We start from the raw sequence: 16,875 nt of genomic DNA on the forward strand, positions 1-16,875 counted from the left end.
AATCCGGGAGATTTATATCCTCCAGATATTGAAATTGATAGGACATTCCATAGAAATCTTAGGAACCTTAGTAGACAAAATTCTGCACATATTGAGGAACCATCTTCACCATTTTCTCAATCTTCTATATATTCTTCTCTGCATTCTTTAAATTCTGAACCTTTAGAAATGGCAGAAAATGAATTGACACTTAAGGAGCTTGCCGCACCGGACGTGACCTACCAGACTTTATGTATCCAATACCCGGATGTGGATGCCCCTTTTGTTCTTAAAACTGGCCTAATCCATCTTTGGCCTAAATTTCATGGTCTTGCAGGTGAAGATCCGCATAAACACCTCAAAGAATTTCATATTGTTTGCTCTACAATGAGACCACAGGGTGTGCCTGAAGAGCATGTGAAATTAAAGGCTTTTCCATTTTCTCTTATGGATTTGGCTAAAGACTTGTTGTATTATCTTCCACCTGGCTCTATTACAAGTTGGGACACCCTCAAGAGATTGTTCCTGGAAAAGTTTTTCCCTTCTTCAAGGGCTGCCTCAATAAGAAAGGAAATATGTGGTATTAGGCAGCTGGAGAGGGAAAGTTTGTATGAATATTGGGAGCGTTTCAAGAGACTTTGTGCTAGCTGCCCCCATCATCAGATAAGTGACCAACTCCTAATCCAATACTTCTATGAAGGCTTACACCCAATGGATAGGAGCATGATCGACGCAGCTAGTGGGGGAGCCCTAGTTGACAAGACTCCCACAGCCGCTAGAACTCTTATTGAGAATATGGCAGCTAACTCTCAACAGTTTGCTACAAGGCAAAACTCCATCATGTCCCGGAGTGTCCATGAAATTCAAACTTCAGATTCACACAAGCTGGAGCATAAACTAGATGAGTTGGCTACTATGGTAAAACAGTTGGCATCCATTCAAAAGAATTCTACTGCATATACACCTTCACCTTCATCCATTCCAGCAATGCTTTGTGGGATTTGTTCATCTACGGATCACTTCACTGATAGTTGCCCCACATTGCAGGAAACTGAATCTTCGGAAGGTAATCCTCAAGCTTATGCTGCTAATATTTATGCTAATAAGTTTCCTTTTCAGCAGCCGCAGCAACAACAAAGCTGGGATTTATCTTCCAATAGGTATAATCCCGGTTGGAGGAACCATCCTAACTTAAGGTGGGGAGGAAATGCACAGCATCAAGGCTCTAGCCAACCAACTAACAACCATTTCCAACCGCTTCAAGCTGGACAAAGCAAGCCATATTCAGCCCAGCAACATCACCATCCATCATCTTCATCTCAACAGCCCCATCAAGCATCTTCTTCAATAGTCGCTGCACCTCAAAAGAATGAATCATCTTTGGAAGACCTTGTGAAGCAACTCACCATGAGTAATCTCAATTTCCAACAACAGAGTCAAGCTTTCCAGCAACAGACTCAAGCAAGTATCAAGACCTTGGAGAATCAAATGGGTTAACTTGCTTCATCCCTTAATCAACTTCAATCTCAAGGCTCAGGCAATCTCCCTGCACAAACTGTCACAAACCCAAAGAATGTGAGTGCCATTACCTTGAGATCTGGTAAGGTGATGCAAGAGCCAGAAATGCCTACTGAAAAGGATCCCAGTTGCACTTTAGCTGCAGAAGGTGAAGGAGGAGAAGTTGGAAGCCAAGAGCAGCCTGCACTTATGCCTACACCATGTCAACCAAAAGTGGTAGACAAGGAGGAGAGGTCTATTCCTATTCCCTTCCCTCAAAGAATGGTTCAGCCCAGCAAGAAGCAAGAAGAGGTTGATAAAGAAATTCTGGATACTTTCAGAAAAGTTGAAGTCAATATCCCCTTGTTAGATGCCATCAAGTAAATCCCAAAGTACGCCAAATTCCTTAAGGACTTGTGCACTCATAGAAGGCGTCTAAAGGGTAATGAAAGAGTGAACATGGGGAGAAATGTATCAGCTCTTTTTGAGAGGCAGAAAACTTCCATGCCTGAGAAATGCAAAGATCCAGGGACGTTTACTATTCCCTGCACTATAGGAAACAATAGGATAGATAATGCCATGCTTGATTTAGGTGCATCTATTAATGTTATGCCTTTATCTATCTTCACATCTTTGTCTCTTGGACCATTGCAGCCCACGGGTGTCATCATCCAATTAGCAAATAGGAGCACTACTAATCCAGCCGGCCTTGTGGAGGATGTTCTAGTGAGAGTGAATGACTTGATCTTTTCTGCTGACTTCTACATCTTGGACATACAGGAAGAAGAGCCAATAAAAGGAGCTGCACCAATCATCTTGGGGAGGCCATTCTTGAAGACGGCCAGGACCAAAATTGATGTGCATGCTGGAACTCTCACTATGGAGTTTGGAGAGAGTGTGGTTCGCTTCAACATACTAGATGCTATGAAGCACTCTCCTGAGGAGCATTCAGTTTTTCACATTGATGTTCTTGATAGCTTGATAGATGATAATTTTGCTGAATTTTTAGGAGACTTTTTCGTTGATTTTTCTGATTGTATAGATACCATAGATACTAAAATTTGTGAATATTGTACTAAGTCATCTTTGTGTGATATTTGTATTGCTGATTTTCTGGATTTAGATTCTGCAACTTCTGACATTAATGACATTGAAAAATCAAAAGGGTTAGAATGTGGTTCATTGAGTACAGCAAGTATAATTGAATCTAACCCTTGTGGTTTAAATGTTGCAGAAATCATTTCAAATGAAAGTGCTAAAGCACTACCTTCAGTTGAGCAGCCTCCCACCTTGGAGCTTAAACCCTTGCCTGAGCATTTAAATTACGCTTATTTGGAAATAGGTGAGAAGCTCCCTGTGATCATTTCCACTGAGCTTGATGAGGACCAAGAGGAGCAGTTGCTTGATGTGATTCGGAAGCATAGAAAGGCTATTGGTTGGACCTTGGCTGACATCCCTGGAATCAGCCATTCCCTGTGCATGCACCAGATTTTGCTGGAAGAAGGATCCAAGCCAGTAAGACAGCCCCAGAGGAGGGTAAATCCGATCATATTGGAGGTGGTGAAGAAGGAGATCACCAAACTACTCCAAGCAGGCATCATCTACCCGATATCAGATAGCACATGGGTGAGCCCAGTGCAGGTGGTGCCCAAAAAGTCAGGGATTACAGTTGTGAAGACTGAGAAGGATGAGCTCCTGTCCACTAGAGTGCAGAACAGCTGGAGAGTCTGCATTGATTATCGGAGGCTCAACCAGGCGACCAGGAAAGACCACTTTCCTCTACCTTTCATAGATCAGATGCTGGAGCGCCTGGCAGGTAAATCTCACTACTGTTTCCTAGATGGATTCTCAGGTTATTTTCAAATATGCATAGCCCCTGAGGATCAGGAGAAGACCACTTTTACATGCCCATTTGGTACATTTGCATATAGGAGAATGCCATTCGGGCTTTGCAATGCTCCCGGTACATTTCAAAGATGCATGTTGAGCATATTTTCTGATTTGGTTGAGCATTGTATTGAAGTATTCATGGATGACTTCACTGTATATGGGTCATCATTTTCTGCATGTTTAGGAAACTTGGATAGAGTTTTACAAAGATGTATAGAGACTAACCTTGTTCTAAACTTTGAGAAATGTCATTTTATGGTTAGGCAGGGGGTAGTCTTAGGCCATATAACTTTGAGAAGGGAATTGAGGTAGATCCTGCTAAGCTTAATGTCATTTCACAACTTTCTTACCCCTCTTGTGTGCGAGAGGTGCGTGCATTTCTTGGCCATGCAGGTTTCTACAGGCGCTTTATCAAGGATTTTTCCAAGATAGCCCTTCCTCTCTCCAAGTTACTGCAGATAGATATTGATTTCGAGTTTGGAGCCAAGTGCAAAGTGGCGTTTGATTGCCTAAAGACAGCCTTGACCACAACCCCCATCATTCAGCCACCAAACTGGACACTTCCATTTGAGCTCATGTGTGACGCATCCAACTTTGCTGTGGGTGTTGTCTTAGCACAGCAGTTTGGTAAGGATCCACATGTCATTTATTATGCATCTAGGACTTTGGATCCTGCACAGTGTAACTATACCACAACTGAAAAGGAACTATTGGCCATAGTATTTGCTTTGGATAAATTTAGATCATACTTGCTAGGGTCAAAAGTTGTGGTGTTTACTGATCATTCTGCTCTTATGTTCCTTTTGAAAAAGACAAATTCAAAGCCAAGGCTAATAAGGTGGATGCTTCTACTTCAAGAATTTGATGTAGAGATAAAGGATAGAAGTGGAGCACAAAATTTGGTGGCAGATCATTTGAGCAGGATAGAGGGAGTCCCTGAACTCACTCCTCTAAAAGATGATTTCCCTGATGAGCAATTATTAGAGTTGTATACTTCAAAGTTGCCTTGGTTTGCTGATGTTGTAAATTTTTTAGTTGCAGGAGTTTTTCCAGCAGATGCACCAAGGAGTAAAAGGGAAAAGATCAAGAATGATGCCAAGCATTACCTCTGGGATGATCCCTATTTGTGGAAGTTCTGTAGTGATCAAGTGATTAGGAGATGCATTCCTGAGGAAGAAACTGCATTAATTTTGCAATTCTGTCATGCATCCACTGTAGGAGGCCATCTTGGGCCCCAAAGGACTGCAAGGAAAGTACTGGATGCGGGTTTTTATTGGCCTACAATCTTCAAGGACTCTTGGCAAGTGTGTTCTACATGTGAGAAATGCCAAAGAACTGGAGGGGTAATCACCTTGAAGCATGAAATGCCTCAACAATCCATTTTATACTGTGATGTATTCGATGTTTGGGGTATAGACTTCATGGGTCCTTTTCCTCCTTCCTTTGGTTTCTTATATATTTTGCTTGCTGTAGACTATGTCTCTAAATGGGTAGAGGCTAAGCCTACAAGAACTAATGATTCAAGAGTGGTTGCAGATTTTGTGCGTACTCATTTGTTTTGTAGGTTTGGAGTACCTCAAGCTTTGATTAGTGACCAGGGTACCCACTTCTGCAATAGAACCATTGAGACTCTACTGAGAAAGTATGGAGTATTGCACAAAGTATCTACACCTTATCACCCCTAAACCAATGGGCAGGCTGAGCTCTCCAATAGAGAAATTAAGAAGATTTTAGAAAGGATTGTTCAGCCAAATAGGAAAGACTGGAGCAAGCGTCTTGATGACGCTCTTTGGGCTCATAGAACAGCATAGAAGGCTCCTTTGGGAATGTCACCATACAGAATTGTCTATGGAAAAGCCTGCCACCTTCCAGTGGAAGTAGAACATCGTGCTTATTGGGCAGTGCGAGCCTGTAACATGGACATAGACAAAGCTGGAGAACAAAGGAAATTGCACTTGCAAGAATTAGAAGAACTTCGCCTTGAATCATATGAAAACTCCAGAATTTATAAGGAGAAGACGAAGGCCTTTCATGATGGAAAAATAGCAAGAAAGGAGTTTTTCTTAGGTCAAAAAGTTTTGTTGTTCAATTCCCGCTTGAAGCTCATGTCTGGAAAACTCAGATCTAGGTGGATCGGACCTTTCATTGTGACTTCCATTTCTCCATATGGAGCGGTGGAGGTAAAAAGTGAATCTACAAACAAGGTTTTTAAAGTGAATGGACATCGCCTAAAGCCTTTCCATGGGAGTCCTACAATTGAGACCAATGTGGAGGAAGTTTTCCTAGATCAACCTCCAGCTGATCTTGATTCTTTAACTATTTTGGAGTGAAAGCTCCATTTAACGTCAAGCTAGTGACGTTAAAGAAGCGCTTTGTGAGAGGCAACTCACAGTTTTATAGCACTTTCTAATTCTCTTTTGACTTCAATAAGCATTCTTTCATTTGAGCTGCGTTACTAGTCATGTTGCTTAGTTCATTTTGTGCAAACATTTTGTTTAACACTTGACTCATTATTTGCTTGATGATTTGTTCATAATTTTTGTAGAGGAAAAATTGCTGTAGTTGGACTCAATTTGTACATATATTCATGGAAGTCCAAGTAGAGAGGGAGGAATAATCATTTCCATGGCACCAAGCATTCACTCTAGGAAGAATTTTGAAGTTAGCCATGAAGGTAATCACTTTCCCAAGCCATAGTGGTCACTTTCCACCAAGGTATGTGACTTTGCTCTCTGTAGTTCTCACTTTCAATTTTCATAGTGACCACTTTGAGGGCTTTTGAATTCATTGGTCTGCGCGTAACTACTATGAAAATTCATAGTAGCCACGCGCAGCACCCTGGGAAAATACACATGAAGGGCGCCTCTGTAGTGATTACTATCAATATTCATAGTAATCACTACAGAAACTAATTTTTGAGCATTTGATGCGCGTAGTTACTATGAATATTCATAGTAACCACGCGCAACCTCTTTTAAAAACAACTGAGAAAGGCGCCTCTGGAGTGATTACTTTGAAAATTCATAGTAACCACGCGCACCCCATTTTTGCTGAAACCCTTGCGCGTGGCTACTATGATTATTGAGAGTAACTACGCCCAACATTTTTATATAAATAGGACCTGTTTCACGTTCACTCTCACTCTTCATTTCTGAAAAATTTTTCACTCCTCTCTTAATTTCCTGAGCACCCACTCCTTCAAATTAAATTCCTTGCATCTGAACGTCAACTCCCTACACTTTTGCACTGCATTTGAACTCCAATCCAGGTAATTTCCTCTCCCTCACTCTCTACGTTAGGGTTCTTCATTTTTCAATTGGGGATTTTTAATTAGAACCAATTTAAGTTGAAATTACTGGTTAGAATCAGTTTCTGCAAAGATAATTATATGATTTCAAGCTAGTAGGGTGATTAATTTGATCCAGTTTGCATAAACTGCCATGTTTGAACCCTAGGGTAGCCACTTTCATAATTCGTAGTGATTACTATGTGGGTAATGCTGAAATTCTGCTTCCCCTAGGTTCGTTTTAGTCTGGAATGTGATTTCTTTGCATTAAAATTCAACTTTTCATGGTTAGAAATCAAATTGCATTTTTCTTTTCTGAAGCTGAAGTGTTTTTGCTCTGAAGTAGTTACTATCAATAATCATAGTAACTACTCTCTGTGAATATATTGTGTCTGCTCATTTCATACACTCATTCCTGATCTGATTCAGTTGCACTACCATGTAACTGCAATTTCCCTTACTACTTGCTCTGAATTCTGGAAATTTGATTTGAAATTAGACCTATCTTGCTGCACATGCTTTTTACCTTAGCTGATCTAGTGGAATTCATCCTCTGCATTTTCTATATGTCCTCTGCATTTTATATATGCTCTCTGCATTTTCACAGCCTGATTCAGAAGTTGAGAACCCATTTGATTGGATCCAAATGCACATTGTGTTTAAATTTTCCAGACCATCAAATGAATCTCTTTTGACGACCATAATTCATTACATGACATTTGCTGTTCTGCACTTTAAACACATGGATTATGAATTTTATTTTGGAACTGTTATTGCTGTCATAGTAGCTACCTGTAACACATAGTGATCACTATGCATTTGTTCACCTGTCTGATCTTTCACTGTCAAAGTAGTTACTACCAACTAGTATAGTAGTTACTTTTGCATGCAGAACCCCTCTGAATTGTCTTAATTTCCTCTGATTTCTGCACATTTGCTGTGAAATTATATCCACTTAAAACCTCTGCATTCTGTCATGCTTCACTGCCAAAGTAACTACTTTCATTCATTATATTAGCCACTTTTTGCTACAGCAATGCTGTAAATTGCCTGCATTTTCTCTCCTTCATTTCCAAATGGTGTGAAATTTTTGCTACAGGGTTAATTAGGCACTATCACTCATTTATTGCTTTTTCTATGTGCAGATTAATGGCAAACACTCCCAGAAAGAACGCACCCAGAGCCAAGAGAGCCAAGACAGCTGCTGCCTCTTCATCTAGGCCTTAGCCTGCACATGATCCTAGATTCCGGTCCCTGGCCCATGAGAATTTCTTCAAAGCCAATATTCTCAGGCGACACATTGTGCAGGACAGGAATTTTGACCTGCAAAAAGGGACCTACCCCCAATTTGAGCATGAAATTCAGAAAAGGGGGTGGGATTTGTTCACCACATGTGCTGGGCATGGGTGGAAGGACATCACCCAAGAGTTCTATGCAAATGCCTTCAGGGTTAAGGGAGATGATTTCCCCTACAGGCATTCCATGGTCAGAGGCAAGGTGATAGACTTCAACCCTGCCAACATCCAAAGGATCCTCAACATCCCTCTTCCTGAAAAGAGTCCTGGACAGCTGGACTACACTATTTTCAGCTACTTGGAGGAGAAGGACTACAAGCCAATCCTTCAAGCAATATGCAAGGCTGGAGAGAACTGGGAGTTTGACATGAAGCTCCAGCCCAAGAACCTAACTACAAAGCACCTCCTTCCACCTGCCAAAGTCTGGAGCATCTTCATCCTTAGCTCTTTCATGCCAGTCATGCACTCATCTACCTTGGCAGTGAAGAGGGCAGAGCTAGTTTATGCCATCATGACAGGGATGCCCATCCATGTTGGCGATGTCATCAGCAATGCCATCATGGAGATCCTTGCTAGGAAGAAGGACTCCATGGGTTTTCCCTCCATCATTACTATGCTCTGCCAAGATGCTGGAGTTGACTTTGGGGAGTATCAGCAGAAAATCAGAGCAGCTCCCTGCATCACCACAGCTATGGTGAAGGAGCTGTTTAAAGCTAAGAAGAGCTCAGCCCCAAAGATACCTCCCCAAGCTGTAGGGAAGAAAGGCCTTCCTTCTAAAATGAAAGACCAGCTGAAGGAAATAGCTCTGCGACAAGATGCTATACATGCTGGTCAGAAGGCTGCTCTGACCCTTGTAGAGACCATGTTACTCAACATGGGGAAGAAGATGGGAATGACTGCTGACCAGATCTACTATGCCCCCACTTTCTCAGCCCCTTATCTTCGAGCAGCAGTTCAGAATGATCTCCCACCTTTCACACCTACAGCAGAAGAGGAAGAGGAAGAGGAAGATAGCAGCTCTGAGGGTGAGCCAGTACCAGACCCAGTTGCAGCAGCAGAGGGGCAGGATGATGAGGACACTGATACTGATGCAGCTGATGATGATGACCTCTCTTCCAGCGCTGATGAGGATGCAATATAGTCTTAAACTTTTATTTCTGTTATTTATTTAACCTTCTCTTTCATTGTACATATTTTTTTCTGCCACTTTCCCTGTAATTAGTACACTTTTCTTTTTATTTTCCCTGCCTTTAACTTCCCTTTAATGCTTCTACTCTGAACAACAACTTAACTCTTTCATGCTATTTATATATATTATCTGAGTTTGAGTTATTTTGTTCTGCTGGTGCTGAATTTATTATCTCTTTGTGCAGAGAATGCCCTCAGTTCCATCAAGAGGAGCATCATTTTTTTCTGCCCATGAGTTGAGGCACTATCATTCATGAAAGGGGGTGAAGTTCTTTACCTCTATTTCATATACTCTTAACCTCATTTTTCCTGCATAATTATACATTAAAATACAAAAATATATTTTTATTCTTTTTCTTTTAATTGAACCAAATTTTGTAATCCCAATCTTAGACTCTTATTGCAATTTTCATTCAATTCATGAACACACTCTACTTTTGTAAATAATTTTCTCTTCATGCCATGCTGAATATCTTTTCTTGCAAGGTGATTTATCCTCACATGATGTTAAGTAATTATCACCATTTTTACCATGGTAGAGAATTGAGCCTTTAATTTCTTTTTTTGTGTGCACTATAACATGTATTGTTGCATCTATCCTCTAGAACTTGCCATGTTTCTTAATTGAATATGCATTGTGCAATTTTTCATCTAGATGATTGAGGCCTTCTTTGCACACACCCACACACACACCCTTGCACCTAATTTTCCTTGTTCCACATTTTCTTTTTTACCAAACTTAGTCTGCAAACATATTCCCTTACCTTAAGAGAGGTATTTCTTTTGAGTTGCATCAAGAGTGAATGCAAGAAACTAAGTTTGGGGTGCTGATTATTAATGTAATTGCTTGAGGACAAGCAAAAATCTTAAGTTTGGGGTGGTGAACATCATACATGTTAAAATACATGTCAAAAAAAAAAAAAAGTGGTTGCCAAAGTCCAATAAATCATAAAAGAACGAATGAAAAAGGAAAGAAAATAAAATGAAGCAAGGTCCATGAGATTGAAGAGATCTTCACATAAAATAAATAAATAAATAAAATGATGAAAAACAAGGTGAAAAATGCTTGAACCTCTTAGGCTACCTCATTTGATGCATTTCATTCTAATTGTTGTATTCACTCACTCAAGAGGATTCCCTTATCTTGAAAACCCACTGAGCTTTTGACCCTCCTTGATCAAATTGAACCTTACCTATCCCTATTTGTGACCAACCAAGTCCTTTTGATAGGTAAATCATTGTATTAAGGCAAAGGAGATTGAGAATATGGGCAAGCATATGGTAGGGTAGAACAATTTGCATGTATTGAGGGAAAATACCTATCTTGAAACACTGACGAGTGAAGAGTGAAACACCACCTTGTGAGCCAGATAATTTCTTGGCATTGTGTGAAGTATGATGAACCTTGTTGAATTTTTGTTTCACTTGTATGGGACTTTGCATAAAATTAATTGATATGAGTGTGCTTTCTTTGTTGAATGACTCTATGAATTTGAAATGGAGAAAGTGCATATTAGAGTTAAAAGATTGGAACAGAAAAATTTTGAGAAATTTTTTTTGGATAAGTCCAACTTTTTTTTACTTTAGTCCTTGAATTTTGGTTTGCTTGAGGACAAGCAAAAGTTTAAGTTTGGGGTTGTGATGAATCTACATTTTACTACATTTTTATACATCATTTATTACTTTTTATAGAAAAGAATAGACTTAGATAGTGTAAATAAGATGAATATTCCAATTAGGCTAAATAATATAGGTTTCTTAGTTTTTTGTTAATTTACATGAATTTAGATAGTTTATTTTACATATTTTGATCATTTGAATAATATGGCAGGAATCCCCAAGCTTATTTTGAAGAATTATTGGATTTTGAGGAATTTGAAGTGAAAGTAACTACTTTCAATATTGATAGTGACAACTACAGCAAGCCACTTCCAGCAAAGGGACCAAAGTGATCACTTCCAAAGCTTAAAGTGACAACTACAGCAGCCCAGAATCAACCAAACCTGCGCGTGGTTACTATGAATATTCATAGTAATCACTCCAGAGCATGCAAAAATTGAAGATGTTGCGCGTAACTACTATGAATATTCATAGTAATCACTCCAGAGACCCAAAATGTTCCAGTGCTGCGCGTAACTACTATGAATATTCATAGTAATCACTCCAGAGAGGAAAAACCCAACTGATGTTGCGCGTGGTTACTATGAAAGAATGAGAGTAATTACTTTGGGCGGCGCCAGCTTTAGTATAAATAGATTTTTACCAAATTAGGGTAGGGAGTTCTTACACTTTTTGAACCTTTTCTTTTCTTTACTCAATTTAGAATACTTTCCAGAGCTTAGGGCAACCTTGGGTGACAGCCAAGGGTCCAACCTAGGGTTTGGTTTCTCATTTCTCTTGCTTTTACATTAATGTTAATGAGTTTTCTGCATTTTCCAATTGCGTTTTTGATCCCCATTTCCATGGAGGGCTAAGTTTGTGTAATCCTTAGTGAATTCACATGGGTTCTTGAGTTCCTTGAATTTAATGATAATATAATTCCTTTCTTTCACGAATTACTTCTTCCTTGTCTCTTGAATTGAATTAATGGTGAATGAGGGGGGCATTGCTCAATTAACCCTAATTTCGTTTTAAGGAGATTCTGAACTAAGGGTTGCTTAATCCTAGGTTTAATTCTAAGGTTGTGTAATTTTGGGATGAGAGATTAGAGCCTAACAAATTGCGTAATTTCGTTGGGACCATAAGGTTGATTTTCGCTTGTTAAATTAACCTAATTCATGGAAGAGAGGATGAATGTTAAATCTTGAGTGGAATGAGGATAGAATCTCTGTGGATGAACTAAGGATTGCTGTTTTCTATTGTTTGAATTAATTAAACTCATTTGCTCATTGCTCTTTATTTTGATTTGAAACCACAAAACCCCCCATTTTAATTGCTTGTTTAATTAATGCCTTCAACATGTTTAATGAAGATTAATAACCAATGTTCATGGGAGACAATCTAGGGTTACCCTAGTACTACATTAATTTGTTTAAATTTTGATGAGGATTTACGACAAATCTTTTAAACACCTCAAAATAGATCATCATCAGCATCCTATAGTTAGTTGCATTGTAGGTGATCGTATCACGTGTAATTAATGGAACTATAGGATAAAACGAGATAAGAGGCTAGGTTAATCATACTTAATTCCTTTCTTTCAGCCGTTATTAAATTAACAAACTCATAGGTCTTCATGCTTTCTCGACTAATTACCTTGCATGATCATTAGGGGTGTTTGCTCAGAGAAAAGAATATTGACATTGCATAATCATTGGGTGTTAATAGAACTAATTATGAGTGGTTGGAAAATATTTGAATACCAATATCAGGATTAAATTAATTAGAACATAAAGAAGTGTAATAGGTGAACCCATAAGTCCTAGGCTCGTCTCATCTGATCTCTCTCACACATTCTATTACTATTCTTTTAATTTATTGTTAAAATTAAGCTCTATTTTTGGTATATTACAATCGTGTTACATTTAAACAATTGAATCAAGCTATTATTGGTACTTAAAAATAATCTCTGTGGGACGATAACTTGGAAACTCTTTTCAAAATGGGTACACTTGCCCACAAACAAGTTTTTGGGCCCTAGGCGTAGAGCATGAGTCTGTGGCGTTCTCGCTGTAGCGAGAGAAGTCTCGCTGTAGTGAGACGATCCTAGGAGAAAAAGGTGATTTTGTTGCGTTCTCGCTATAGCAAGAAGGCAACAGGGAGGGGTGCATTTCTGGGTTGCAGTCTCGTTATTGCAAGAGGGTTTCGTTGTAGCGAGATTCTGCAGAAACTAGAGTGTAGTTTCCTTTGAGATCTTTGCTGTAGCGAGATGGGGGTGTTGCTACAATGAGAAATGACTCGTTGTAGCGAGAGTGTCGTGACTAGAAGGGTATTTGAGGGGTTTAGGGTTTGGAAAATTTATTTCCCATTCCTCTCTTCGAAACCTCTTCGATTCTCTCGACTCTTGACCCGTTTTCACTTATTAAACTGCCTCCAAAGCCGTTGGTGAGCGAGATTGAATGTTGAAATCACATTTGGAGCATTTGGAGATAAGTTTTGATGGCTAGGGTTTCAGTTTTCGTCCCTATTCTCTATTTTCTCGGTTCTCTTTGATTTGTCATGGAATTCTTCCATGCATGTAGGATGAAATCCGTGTGGAGAGCGTTTTCATTGTTGAGTTTTGCATTGGATCTTCAATCTGAGGTAAGTAGGACAAGATAGGATGTAGGAAGATGTATATCTAATAAGAATGGCTTGATTGTAATTGTATTGTGATAGAAATTTCGTTTGAAAGGTAGTATGATTGATGTTTGAGTATAATATAGTAGTTATTGGGTTATGTGTATAATGGAATGGTTTGATTATGTTTGGTTTCAATGTGGTTAATATGTATGAACATGCCATTGATTGATACTGAATAATATGAAATAGTTGGACATGCATGGAATGGCATGTTGAATGCGAATGTGGATGTATTTGAATATGTTAGAAAACTATGAATGATTCAGCAATACACTGGGGGTGTGAAAGATGGGAGTGGTAGAAAAACTTTGGAGAAGAGAGGGTGGTGGTGACACCAACAATGAGCGTGGATGCACCAATGGCCACACACTCTCCTCCTGACTTAGCCTCTGACTAACACCTCTGCCAAGGGGTCTGTGACCGTACACGCTGTATCCATGAGGTGGGGGCTATCCAGCGACTATCCATGGTGAGAACTAAGTAAGTCCCTAAGGTTGAGGACATCAGGAATCTGTGATCGCAGTGCCACAATAAGCGTGGCTAGCGTGTAGCAAGCGCACATGGGTGTTGTATGATGAATGTTTGATGGTGTAGTGAGCGCACCTGTTTGTGATTGAGAATGAAATAATGGAATTAATGCCTTCTACTTGTTGATGCATGATTTAAAATATGTTAGAAAATGTGTGGAATAGGCAAGGTAAGACTCTATGCTTATTTATGTGTGTGTGATAGTGTAAAGTACTCACCTTTACGTTTATTTTTCAGGTGACCAAGATGATCAGCATCGGATTCAGTGAAGGGATGGATGAAGCTGCTATAGGACTTAGAAAAATTTATTTGAAACTCTGATGTAATTAAACTAGTCATGTAGCGATCATTTGATATAAATTTGTAATCCATCCTTATTTTAAAATACTTTATTAAACTATGTATTAAGAATTGTTTGAATAAATTTTTTTATTATTCCCAATTTTGAAAAATTTATTTATTTAGAAAATTAAATTAAGGTGTTATATGATTTACCAATTTAAAATTTAAATTCTTTCTTCGTAGGTCTCTTAAAAGTCTCCAAGTTGGAAGCACTAGAAGAGGAACACAATTGTCCACACCAATATGCACAACTGTGTATGTGCTTGAAGCATGGATGTGCTAACTGCTGAAGTATGGGCATGTTCATTCTTGCCCAAAACACCTGAAGAATCAATTAGTGCTCTTAATATGTCAAACAATAATTAGTGAAACAATTAGTATAAAATCTATTGAAATAATTATCAAGTACATAAAATTGGCTACAAAAACATGTCAAAATATAGACTTATCAATTTATGAATATGATCTTAATTGAAATAAGGAATTAAAAGAAATTCACTAAAACTAAAATGAACGTCAAAGAGAGATGTGTTGATTGATGACTTTGCTTGTTATGTGTTATTTTTATGCGATCATTATGTATTTATTTGGGTCTATGTTGTGTGACTTGATTTTATCTTATCTAATTTGGATCTATGATATTCTCCTTGATTGGAATCATTTTGGATTTAAAAGGTATTTTTAGAGTATTTTTGAACTTTTAAAAGAATTGGACTAAAAATGAAAAATGACAATAAGAAGGACCTTTGGAACCTTGGACATATTTGAACCTTTGGATTACATGAGAAATATGATGAGGACAAAGAATAAATTTGGAAGATTGAACCTAAAATGGTGAAGTACCATGGACTTAGACCCAAAATTTTCCTTAAAATTGCAAGACACTTAATCACATGTGTGGTAGGATCAAAAGAATGTTTTAGACATTATGGAGACATGAATCAAGACCAATAAACTCATTGGAACCATCCTTGATAATCTAAAATTTACAAAATTTGGAAAAAAAATTAACTTTTTTTTGCAAATAAGATAAAGTTTGAGGACTAAATTATAAAATTAAAAAATATAGGTATTTCTTTGCAAAATTTTTTGTTAATATATTATTTAGGTGGATAACTGATTTATGACAAATTTCCTACTATTCTTACTCAATTTAGATTTGAAATGAATTATCTATGAATTTTCTAAATATTCTGTTATATAAAAATGGCTTTCAGGGAGCAACATGTACTAAACTGTCTACGTTTTGAGATGTATAAGTATCATTATTTTGTTTACATTTTTTTATGAAAATAGATATTATAAGGAAAATATTTTCATTGATTTCACTCTATTTGAATTTGAAATGAATTAATTATGACTTTTCCAATTTTCTATTGTGTGAGAATGACTTTCTGGGAACAATGTGTATTGAATTATCTTCATCTTGGAATCTATAAGTGGAATTGTTTTATTTATAATTTTGCATGAAAGTAGACATAATAAGAAAAATATTGCCACTAATTTTACAATTTGGATATGAAATGAATCATTTATGATTTTTCAAATATTTTGATGTATGAAGATGATGTGTGTAGGTATGGTATAATGAAAGATGTTTTCATTCTGGAGCACAGGAGTGACGTCATTTTATCTATATTTGTGTATAAAAATAGATGTAATGAAAATATACTCACTATTTTTATGATTTTTGGACTTAAAATAAAATAGTTATTATTTTTCCATTGGACTATCCTAGTAAAGTAAATTTATGTGAGTAACATAGAGGAAATATGATTTGTTTTGAAATATGTTGGTGATTGACTTTCAGTTGTATTTTATTGTGAAATTATTTTTAAAGGAAAAGAATGTCATTCTTTTTCATGAATTTTGGTATTGAATTGAATGATATATGATTCTCCCAATATTCTATTGTTGAAATGTGATAATCTATGTCATGTAGTTAGAAACTTATAATCGAGATGATATCTATAAGTATTTAAATCATGACAATATTTTTATTTTAAAATAAACATATTAAGGAGTGTAACCTCACTGGTTTCGTGTAGTTTGGATAGGAAATGAATTTTTTATGAATTTTCCATTGTGTTGGGTATGAAGGAAGATGATCTGTGAACAACAGAGAAAAGTGAGACTTATTAACTCTCTAGAAGTGTCTGAATTTTACTTGTATTTTTCTATGACGGTAGACACTTAAATAAAGAAAACTCCATTGATTTCATAATTTTTTTTGACTTGTATTGATTTAGTTATGAATTTTACAAGTTGATATATGAAATCTAGAAAATTCTGATTTTGGTCATGTTTATATGATTGATTGTTCTTTTGATATCGATATGTGATAATGTAGTTATTAGACAAGTGATGGTTGTAATATTGTTTGTGTTTGTATTTGTAAATATGAAAGAGGTTGAATATGCTACAGTATAGGCGAGGTGTAAATAGTGTTTGTCTGAACATATAGGATAGGAGAGTACCTAAGACCTACAAAGGAACAAGCATGGCTAACTTCTATCGTAGGAGTGAGAATTTTGCTACCTTATCCTGATAGGCACTAGAGCATACCATGATTAGTTTGATTTTAGGCTG

At 37.6% G+C, this 16,875-nt stretch overlaps 1 non-coding gene across 1 annotated transcript; it reads right to left on the reverse strand.

The window, feature by feature from the left end:
- Positions 1–539: 539 nt before the first annotated feature.
- Positions 540–644, reverse strand: LOC113861755. The gene has a single exon (XR_003504330.1). It is a non-coding gene; the product is annotated as a small nucleolar RNA R71 (small nucleolar RNA).
- Positions 645–16,875: the final 16,231 nt, after the last annotated feature.

The sequence above is a fragment of the Abrus precatorius genome, unplaced genomic scaffold (assembly GCF_003935025.1).
Source record: "Abrus precatorius isolate BTA unplaced genomic scaffold, Abrus_2018 Scaffold1, whole genome shotgun sequence".
NCBI classification, from domain to species: Eukaryota; Viridiplantae; Streptophyta; class Magnoliopsida; order Fabales; family Fabaceae; genus Abrus; species Abrus precatorius.